At 33.4% G+C, this 10,621-nt stretch overlaps 1 protein-coding gene across 3 annotated transcripts in view; it reads right to left on the bottom strand.

Annotated features, from left to right (window-relative positions):
- Nucleotides 1-868: 868 nt before the first annotated feature.
- The window catches only part of LOC149579962 (uncharacterized), a 188,524-nt gene continuing 178,771 nt past the window's right edge, over nucleotides 869-10,621 (bottom strand). Inside the window, exon 15 of one of the 3 annotated variants that reach the window (XR_016352935.1) lies at nucleotides 869-1,373. The gene's annotated coding sequence lies outside the window, so the exon portion shown is untranslated. The remainder of the gene's footprint in view (nucleotides 1,374-10,621) is intronic. The other 2 variants (XR_016352932.1, XR_016352936.1) reach the window with 2 other exon arrangements.

Genomic DNA, 10,621 nt, shown 5'->3' with positions numbered 1-10,621 from the left:
ACAACAAATAGCTTGCCTCTAATATGGTCAAGATTAAATCCCAATTATGGTTTGCAATTTTGATATTGCCAAACTATTTATTAAAAATTAAGAAATTAGAATAACTAGATGGGAACCTGTGAGTGCTCACTGAAGACAACCCATTTGCAGCAGAGAATCATCCCTCAACAAATGTGCAGCCTAGTAAGGAGTTGATGTAGCTCCTAGGATTTGAATTCTTCAGGAAAAGCACAACGCTGCTTGACTGGGAAGTCCGCGTGGATCTGCTATAATGCACCTGCTAGGATGTGAGAATGGCCAAAGTATTGATGCCAATCTATGGCATTGGAAAGGCCCGGGAAACAACACTCAGGCTGCAATGTTAATCCCTCAACAAAAATGCAGTCTTTACAATGATAATCACAGCCTCCACTAGATAGCAGCTTGTAACAAGCTCTCTTCACAGTCTAATAGATCAGTAGATACCAGTAATGTGAATGCCCAATCATATAACAAACACAGCCAAATTGCTGCCCCAAGCATTGGAGATTACAGAGATAAAATGTCACCAATTGTAGCAGCACAATTCGCCTTCCAAATCACAGTGACCACAGTCTAGAAGGTTGCAAACATAGACGCCCAATTCAGATCAGAAATATTGAACCAATCACCATAAAACCTCAGATTGAATATCAAAATCAGAAAGAGACCAATGCTCAATTCAGTATACAGCAGCAGAGAATTGAGTGCATAATCCAATTTCAGAATAAACATTCCATTTTCTATACAACAACAACAAATTGATGCACAATTAAAGAGGAATCAGTCCTCGAGAATTTCACAAACTCAAAACCCTCACAGGAGATAAATAAAAGCAATAGAAAATAGATGATTCTAATTACTTCATGAATCCTCTTTTATAAATCACTTGGCTTCTCCCATACACCTTTCATTAAGGTTGTTTTGTCAACACACCATTCAATTAGAAGCTTCCAACCAATTCCTTTAAATAAATAACTTTTAAGCACATAGCTTCATGTAGACACTTTTCACTTAAGTGGCTCAACAATTACGCTTTAATTTTATAACATAGAATAAGATAAAGTCTCTTTATTTTTCTGTATCTATTAAGTCAATTTTATGGGCTTTTCTATAAAATTATTTCATGACAGAATCATTTCATCAAAGCCCAGTTTCATAAGTAATATTATCAATATATATAAACTAACAGGAAACAATGAGTCAGCTCGAAACACGACAAAACATTGACCTTCTGAGCCTATTCCCAATCAAAATCACGAAATAGATAACAGGAACTCAGTTAAGGAATCATTGGTAGCTCATAAAAAGCTAAGCTTCTTTAATTAATCCCCCTAGAAATGAGATGACAATAGCTGCAATCAGAGAAATCAAAGAAACAGTCAGTGCAAAAATAATTTTGAAGTAAGTCATGAATTGATAATGACATTACACTAATAAAGGTAAGCATGTCAATAGACTTGGGAAATAGAAGGAATCTTCAAACCCGACAGACATTACTCCCTAATCAACTTACTCACCATTACTAATCAAACTTTCATATATCTTGAGGCATATCACACTTGATGCATTGATCTTAGTCAGCACTAATAAATAAACCACAGGATTCGCATTGGTAATTCAATTTTGAAGATCTAAGGAATTTAACTCCTTATTCCAATATCTTAGTAATATTAATAAGAAGAATTGAATAAGAGGTCAAATAAATATGGTGGAAAAATCTTAGATGTTCTATTTAAACTAGTATTGTGTAAAATCTCCATGCCTGATGAGCACTCTGTAGTCAACATTATAACTTCTCCCCTATTTTAAAGTCATTCCCTTTAAACAAAGAATGGCAGATTTAGTGTGCTATCCAATAATGCCGAATTCATTTCATTAATCTGAAGTTAAAAAGGAATAACTTTATTCAATAACCAAAGTAAGTTAAGAAATAAAATCGAAATATACCAGAAATTTTCTAAAACATAGGATAAGACTAAAATAGTTCATTATCAAGCCCAAGGGATTCAAATAAGGGGTTAATCTATCAAAAATAGGAAAGAAATCAATTCTTATACAAATAAATGGTAAACGAAAGAAGATACATTTCTGATAATTAGAAAGACAAACAGATTTATTTTATTTCAATTTAATTTAGAAAGATCTACCAACAAGGATCTTAGCCAAAAGTAAAATACAGGAAAATATTCAAAGACCTGAAAATCAGTCTCATCAACTACGAGGATATGACAAAGCTGGCAAATCAGAAAGCAACCAAAATGAAAATGAAAGAAGATATACAAATCACAAAGATGCATTCTAGAAATTATCTTTAATATAAGAAAGGATATGGAATTTCAATATAATTCATAGATATGATATAAATTGATGTACTAAGTTTTGTCACATATGTAAGAGAAGGTATGCCTTCTCAAAGCCCTCTGCTAAGAAACAGAGGCAAATGTATTATGAAGTAGATAGGACGCTTGTGTCCCGGGCTAGACTAGGGATTTTCTTCCCCATTCTTTTTCCCCCAATGCCTGCACTTAGAACAGGGTAAAAAACAACATTGTAAATTTAATAAAAATAAATAAAATATTGGTAGAAGCCGTTTACTGATTAAAAAAACAAGAAAAAATAAGTCTATAAATAATAAAAAGCCTCTTGAGTGAGGGAAAATAGGAATTTCAAAATGGGCTAGCTTCCCACACATCCAATAAGAATGGCACTAAATAATTTTTGTACCATACCACATATAGTATTTCTATTAACACTTTAATGAAGGATGTGAACTGCTTCAATGACACATGATCAAGTAAACTACTATATGGTAGTTGAATGCTATAGGTGGGCATGGAAATATTGAATGCTAAAATTTGTGCCCAAATTACATATTTTGGTGAGTCTACAATGTGTATGTGTTTCATCATATATTGTTATGGTAAAATACATGAAGGCGTTGTCTTAATCATCGACTACTATTCTAGTCAATCTCATTATCGACCACCATGGAGATAGTCAATGTAGAAAATCGTACAAAGAAGGTATAAGGAGGGACGATTAAAGATTCAATGGGGCCCAAATCATCCTAAGGAAAAGAACATCCTCAAGCGGATGAGGGTATTTTGCAGACCTGATTCTCTCACCAACCCTTGTTTAGTATGTTCGATGGTGATCGATGTTGACCGAAAAAGGCCCCTCCTTTGCTCGATGATTTGGGCATGAAATGAAGGTGAATTATTATTGACGAATAAGGACATAAATAGGCAAAGTTAAGATTAAGAATGTCATTTATTACATGGGCCATTGGTATATATTGAATGTGGACGAGGTATAGAAATATAAGAGGTAGAGGTCTCGGGCACCAAATATAGAGGGTGGCCAACAAATTACAAATCCATCCCAAATAAAAATAACAAGTATTCCACAAAACTCATGTACCAAGAAAAGGAGTGCCAAGTATGACAACCCAATGGGTCTTATACATAATGACATCAACCTTTAATCTTAGAAAAGGAACAATGTGGCAGAGAAATATTTAGGGAAAGAAAACGGTTACCTACATGATTCAGTAAGGTTGATAGGGAGGAGCTACTATGCTGCTCATATATTTGGGTGGTCCCATCACTTATTCTTTTGTGATGGGTTAGTGTCTACTCAACAAACTTATGAATATTATTGTTAATGACATATGTTCAAGTATATTCCACCATACACAACGGGACTCACTCCAAATTGAGCAGTGACTAAATGTAGTAGATTTGATATGAGGTGATCCATCATGGAATATAAAATGGTAAAATCAAGGTATGACTATATTTAAAATTAATATTTGATATTATATCTTAGTTATTTAAAGTATTATGTCATTCCATTTTTATTATTGAAAATATAAAATGAAGAGTTATGTTGTCATTAGTAACAGGCATGAGATAAATTACTAATATCCAAATTAACATACTTATTTGTATTTCTTTATGTATTATAAGAGTTATGTGCCTTGATCTTTTCCTCCGAAAATGTTACTATAGGAAGAGGGAGATTGAGATTCAAAGGGAGTGTGACATTTCATTACAAGCAACCTTGAAAGAGAGGGAGCAGATAGAGGATATGATTGAACCAACCTTCAGTGATCTCGGTCATATTGATTCAAAGGGAGTAAACCATGTCGAGATGGATTCTCCAGTTATCAATAAATTTTAGGAGTCAAGAGAACTGCGATTTATAAATATACCTCGTGACTATATGACCTTAATGGGCCTACACCCTATGTACATCATGAGGAAGTGACAACTTCCAAATGATCATTACTTGTATTTGTAGAAATTATTGAAAGTTGACAATCTTACAATAACTTAATTTTCTACTATGATGGATATCTTACGATGTCTATGCAAATCATGATAGATTATACTTTGCACGGTCAATGTTTATATGGTAAGCATAATGAGGATGCATGTGCACATACATTACGAACATTTTTTTGAGTATATGGTGAATGTTATGCAAGTTGATGTTCTGTAGGGCCATTACATAGAGTACTTGGCGAATATAATGTGACTTAATGTTCTAGAAGACCATTACTCACAGTACTTGATAAACATCTTGCATCTAAACATTTTGGAAGGTCGTTACTCAGAGTATTTAGTTTAGTTACCCATTCATGAAACGAATCTGATTCAAGCACGTGAATCGGATCGGTGGATTTGTAAATTTTTTTCCCAATTATGATTCGTGGAGGATTTGTGTACATATATATATATATATATATATATATATATATATAATATGCATTATATATACTAAAAAATGAGAGAAATATACATAATTCTAAAACTAAATCATTTTGAAGTATGAATCTATGATTCTAAATCATTACATAGTATGAATCTATGATTCTAGTATGAATCTATGGATCAAATCCACTATGATTATAAGAAAACAATTGAAAAAAACAAAAACAAAAATCTGAAAAAATTCGGACAAATCCAGCCACGGATCCAGATCTAAATCTAGATCCAACCTCTAGGGCACGAATCCAGTAACTAAGGTATTTAGTGAATATCATGTGTCAATATTCTAGGAGACCAATACTCATGATATCAAATGTAATATAAAAAAAAAATGAGTACTTGGTGAATTCAAATGTCAATATTCTAGGAGACCAATACTCGTGATATCAGATATGATATCAAAACTTTTTGAGTATTTGTTGAATATCATGTGTTGAAATTCTGAAAGACCAATACTCGTGATATCAAATGTGATATCAAAATGGTGGATATCTTATGATCAAAGATATCTTTAAAATTTGCCATACCTAATATTACCACTGGTGTAATATGTGTCATTTGTTTATCACCCCAACTAAGAGGGAGTGTTGATGTTTTGGTAGCTTTAGTAGGATAAACCTGTGAGATCAAAGAGAAATTAATATGATTACAATGATATATATATATATATATATATATATATATATATATATATATATAATTAAGTTTGTCATTATATTAATTATATTAATGATTAGACATGTCCCCTGAAGGGACATGTCTCTTCTCGGTTTATTCATACAAATTCAAAGAGATAATGCATTTGAAAATCACATACCAAAATTAAATGGTAGTGCTATTACATTTGCAACTATCTTCTTAAAAACAACACTCCCTGAATATGCTCAATCCACTTCTGATGAAGATCAAACGTCAGTGCCTCCATTGCATTGCTAAAAATAGAAACTACCTCGAAATAGACTTACTAAAAATAGCAAGTCTACCACAGAGGCCCTCAAAACATATTGCCAACTCATGAGGGTCACTATGATGAACTGAATAAGCCAACTATAGGAGCCTGCTCAAAATGGGGACAAAAAAATTTTTTGAAAATAAGAAATAAATAAACAAGTTTAGCTATCTATTCTTGTAGTTTTGTATCAATTTTTTGCATTTGTATGCTTGATGTTCATAGATTCTTTCTAACTTAAATTTATTTAATTTCTTAATATAGGCATATCAAGAAATTATATTGTATTGTGTAAGAATGGCCACCACCGGTAATCAAAGCTAAGGGGGAGGGCAAGGAGTAAATAGCTTTAAAATTGGCATAGGATCTCCTTTATGAAGACATACCACAAGAATGTACGGGTTTCTAGAGGTGGCTCATATATTTGGAAATGTCACTATCATCAAAGTAACAAAGGCAAACCATTCAATAGCTCATATTCTCAGGTCAAACTTCATTTTATAGACCTTGCTGGTAAAGGATTTTCAATGTGCAAAGGTATAGATGGGAAGGGCTTGTCTAATGCACATATAGCTTCATTTGTAGAAGAACAAGAAGTTGTTGATAAACTAATAAAAAGATTTAAATAAAGTTTTTACCAGCCTCCATCCTCAAAGAAATAGTAAAATGACCCACAGAACCAATTGCATCCTCCAAACACCCATTCTTGCAAGTACATATACCAAGAGTGGAAGAGGAAGTAAATATTATTGTCCGCAAAAGAGGTCCATTGGACATTGCATCTAAAATGGAGGCAAGAGAGCTTGTTGATCAAGCCATTGCATGTTGCCTCTATGCCAACGATCTTCCTTTCAATTCGGTGAGATCACCATATTAAAAGGAAATGATGGCAGCCATAAATAAAGAACTAGCTGATTACACGTCCCTAGTATGAAAAGTTTTGTACTACTTAATTGCAAACAAAGAAGGCTTCTATAGAGAGAGCTATTCAACCAATTAGAAATTCATGGAAAACTTTGGATGTTTATATTGTTTTCGATGGATGGAAAGATACCAGAAGACCATTGATTAATGTGATTGCAATGTCACCCAAAGGAGCAACGTTTTTTAAGGTAGATGACTATGAAGGGGAAGTGAAAGATTCACAATGCATTTTCCAAAATTCTCATTGAGGCCATAGAGATGGTGGGTAGTGAGAATGTAGTTCAAGTGATTACAGATAATGCGAAAGATTGAAGGGGTGCAGGTGCTTTGGTTGAGGGTCAGTATGATCATATTTTTTGGACGCTATACACTGTACACTCCCTAAACTTGGTCATGCAACAAATTGGCACCCAAATAGATTAGGTGAAGCAAATATACCAAAAGGGAGAGGAGATAAAAAGGTTTGTGACAAACCACCACATGTCACAATCCGTATTGAGATCATTCTCCATTTTGGAGTTGCTGAAGGTAAATTGTAATTAGTAAATTTTATTTATTTACTTAATTTGAATATATTTTATGTCATGTTCAATTATCAAATTGTATATAACTTTGCTTATTATTTATAGACGTATTGTTTTGATTAATTTACTTAGTAAGTGGCTGAAACTCAATTTGCATCTCATACTATTGTCAAGGTGCAAGGGCATTAAGCCAAATGGTTATTTCTAGTTAGTAGGGTATATGGAAGGCTTCAAATTCAAAAAAGGCACAAAAGGTCAAGGCATTGATTTTGGATGATAGTTGGTGGACTTGTGTGTAATTTGTTTAGATTTCACAGACCCTATCATGTCTATGCTCCGCTTTGTTGATTCAGATCAGCCTTGTGTTAGAAAGGTTAATCTTTCCTTGGATGTATTAATTGGGATATTCCAAGGATCCCTAAATGTAGTCTGTCCTATTGTACACATGTGGAGGACATGTCATTGTTTGTCCTTTATTCCACATGTAAGGACAACTCTTTTTTATTCCTTTATTTAGTTTATCCTCCTTAAGAGGATTGTGACACTTTGCACACACCTATTATGAATGTGGCATTCATAGAAATGGGAGTTACAAATGCAACTCCTTTCTCATCTCTATATAAGAGATGCTCCTCCTTCTTTCTTCTTCACTCTTAGCACTTGATGTTATTGTATTGAGCTATTTTGCTCCAACACTCTCTCTCTCTTCTCTAGACATTTGCCTTCATTCATAATACTCACAAGGGGTTTTCTTTGCTTTCCCCTTATGAATCCTTGTCTCCATTGTTGAACCATCTTGGTGTATGCTCTTGGATTTTGCTTATCTTATGGTAACATTGTTTCACACTTAACTTACTTGGATTGTTTTTCGTTCCTTGCTCAATCTTATCATTTCTTACATGGTATCAGAGCTTGGATATCTAATCTTTGTTTTAAGTTTTGTGTTGAAGGTTGCCATTCATTGGAGCACACCTTATTTGGAGACGTCATTGAGAGAAGAAGTTTGTGTTGCAATTTTCTGCTCATTCTAACATCTTTTGTGTGCAGGTTTTTAGTGTATCATTTTTTTATCATTGCTTACTAACCCTCTTTGGAAGGCTTGCCGCCAAAGGGTTTTCCTATAAAATTTTCAATTTTTTTGTTTTGGAAGGCGAGCCGCCAAAACAAAAAAAAAATATTACTTCATATCATTTATTTATTATTATTGAAGGATATCATTATTTAAAGTGTGCTTTTAAAATATTTAAGTCATTCAAATTTTATATCTCATTTGAGATATTCATATGCATATTTTTAAAATATATATATATATATATATATATCTATTTTGAGTTATAAAGTTTAAAAAAATCTAATACATTTTTTTATATACTATAATCTATATCTATTTGGCAATTTTTTTTTAAAAATTTATGAGTTTTTAATTAAAACTCTCTTATCCATAAACTTTTCATTGTTTTTTTTTACCTTTTTTAACTCTTAAAGATCGCTCAGATCTTTTAGAAACTTTCCTTTTTCCTGTTGTTCACAGGCTTGCATGCAATAAGAACGCTCTTTTTTGAGGCGTATTATCTGCTTTCTTTGCCCCGTCTGCACGCAACCAAGGTTTTTTTAAAAAGTCTTCAAATGCATGCAACGCTCGATATTCTTGCATGAGTTTATTTTCCTTTGAACGCCTTTCAAAGACGCCGCAAACAACTTCGCCCGTGGCCACTACACCATTGGCAAGGAGATTGTCGACCTGTGTCTGGATCGGATCCGAAAGCTTGCAGAAAACTGCACAGTCTGCTCCTTATTATTTCATCTTTGGGGTTTGTGTTCAGTTTTCCCACTTTGCGCATGGTTCGCAATCCGTGCAGTTAAATCCGCTTCATAACAATTCCTAGCTCTTAATCCGCTTCATTTCTGATTCCCTCTAAGTCCAACAGCGTTAGCATTTCAGAACAGAGTAATATACAGCAGGAGGATAGAGCATAGCAAGGATCAAGTTCTTGATATATTCATTGAATTTCAGTCATATGTTGAGAGGCAATCTGGTTTTAAACTTAAAATTCTTAGAACTGATAATGGAAAGGAATATGTGAATAATGCTTTTCATTCTTATTTGAAATCATGTGGAATTAAACACGAGCTTACTATTCCTTATACACCACAACAAAATGGTGTGGCGGAAAGAAAGCATCGGACCATTGTTGAAATGGCTAGAAGCATGTTGCATGCTAAGAATCTGCATTATAAATTTTGGGCTGACGCCATGTTTTGTGCAACTTATATTCTTAATAGGACTCCTACCAAAGCTCTCAAAGTTATTACTCCAGAAGAGGCTTGGTCTGGTAGGAAACCTAATTTACATCATTTGCGGATTTTTGGATCTATTGCTTATGTTCATACTCCTAAACAGAAAAGGCATAAATTAGATGCTAAGTCATCTCCTTATCTGTTTTACATCATTTGCGGATTTTTGGATCTATTGCTTATGTTCATACTCCTAAACAGAAAAGGCATAAATTAGATGCTAAGTCATCTCCTTATCTGTTTGTTGGTTATGATGAAAACACTAAAGGTTATTGTGTTTATGATTCCACTACTAACAAAATTCAAATTGCTAGAGATGTTTGTATTGCAAAAAATGGAGTCCATGACTGTTCTACTACACATGATGCCGAATTCAGTGGCACTAAAATTGTGCTGGTGGAGGACCAACCTCCTCCTCTTAACCCTACTCCTCCTCTTAACCCTTGAATTCAAGTACCACCTATTATTTCTGCTCCTACAAGTCATGATAATCAAGTAGCTACTAATGATGCTTTTATTGCTAATGATTCTTCCTTTAGTGATAATTCCATTGCAACTAAACGTAAACCTAAATGGGCTCAAAACTTAATCAATGAAGGTGATGACTACATTTCTAGATTTGGTGGAATTAAACATAGAAGGATTAATTATTGTAATTATGCTTTGATGACTACTATTATGAATTATAACGATCCTAAGTCTTTTGATCAAGCTAACTCTCAACCTCATTGGCAGAAAGCCATGCAAGAGGAATATGATTCTTTAATTGCTAATCAAACTTGGGACTTAGTCAAGTTACCTCGTGGCAAGAATATAGTTTCATGTAAATGGTTATACAAAACAAAATTGAATACTAATAATGAAATTAGTAAATTTAAGGCTAGACTAGTTGCTAGAGGTTTTTCACAAATTGAAGGATTAGACTATAATGAAACTTTTGCTCCTGTTGCTAAAATGCCTACTATCAAATTAGTTATTGCTTTAGCATCTAAAATGAATTGGCCCATTCATCAAATGGATGTTAAAAGTGCCTTCTTAAATGGTGATTTACATGAAAAATCTATATAGCTCAACCTCCTGGATTTGTTAAGAAAGGTAGTGAAAATCTAGTTTGCAAATTGAACAAATCTATTTAT

The sequence above is a fragment of the Cupressus sempervirens genome, chromosome 1, assembly GCF_028749045.1.
Source record: "Cupressus sempervirens isolate cs-2001-9-10 chromosome 1, ASM2874904v1, whole genome shotgun sequence".
Lineage (NCBI taxonomy): Eukaryota > Viridiplantae > Streptophyta > Pinopsida > Cupressales > Cupressaceae > Cupressus > Cupressus sempervirens.
This window is presented reverse-complemented; position numbering and strand designations above follow the sequence as displayed.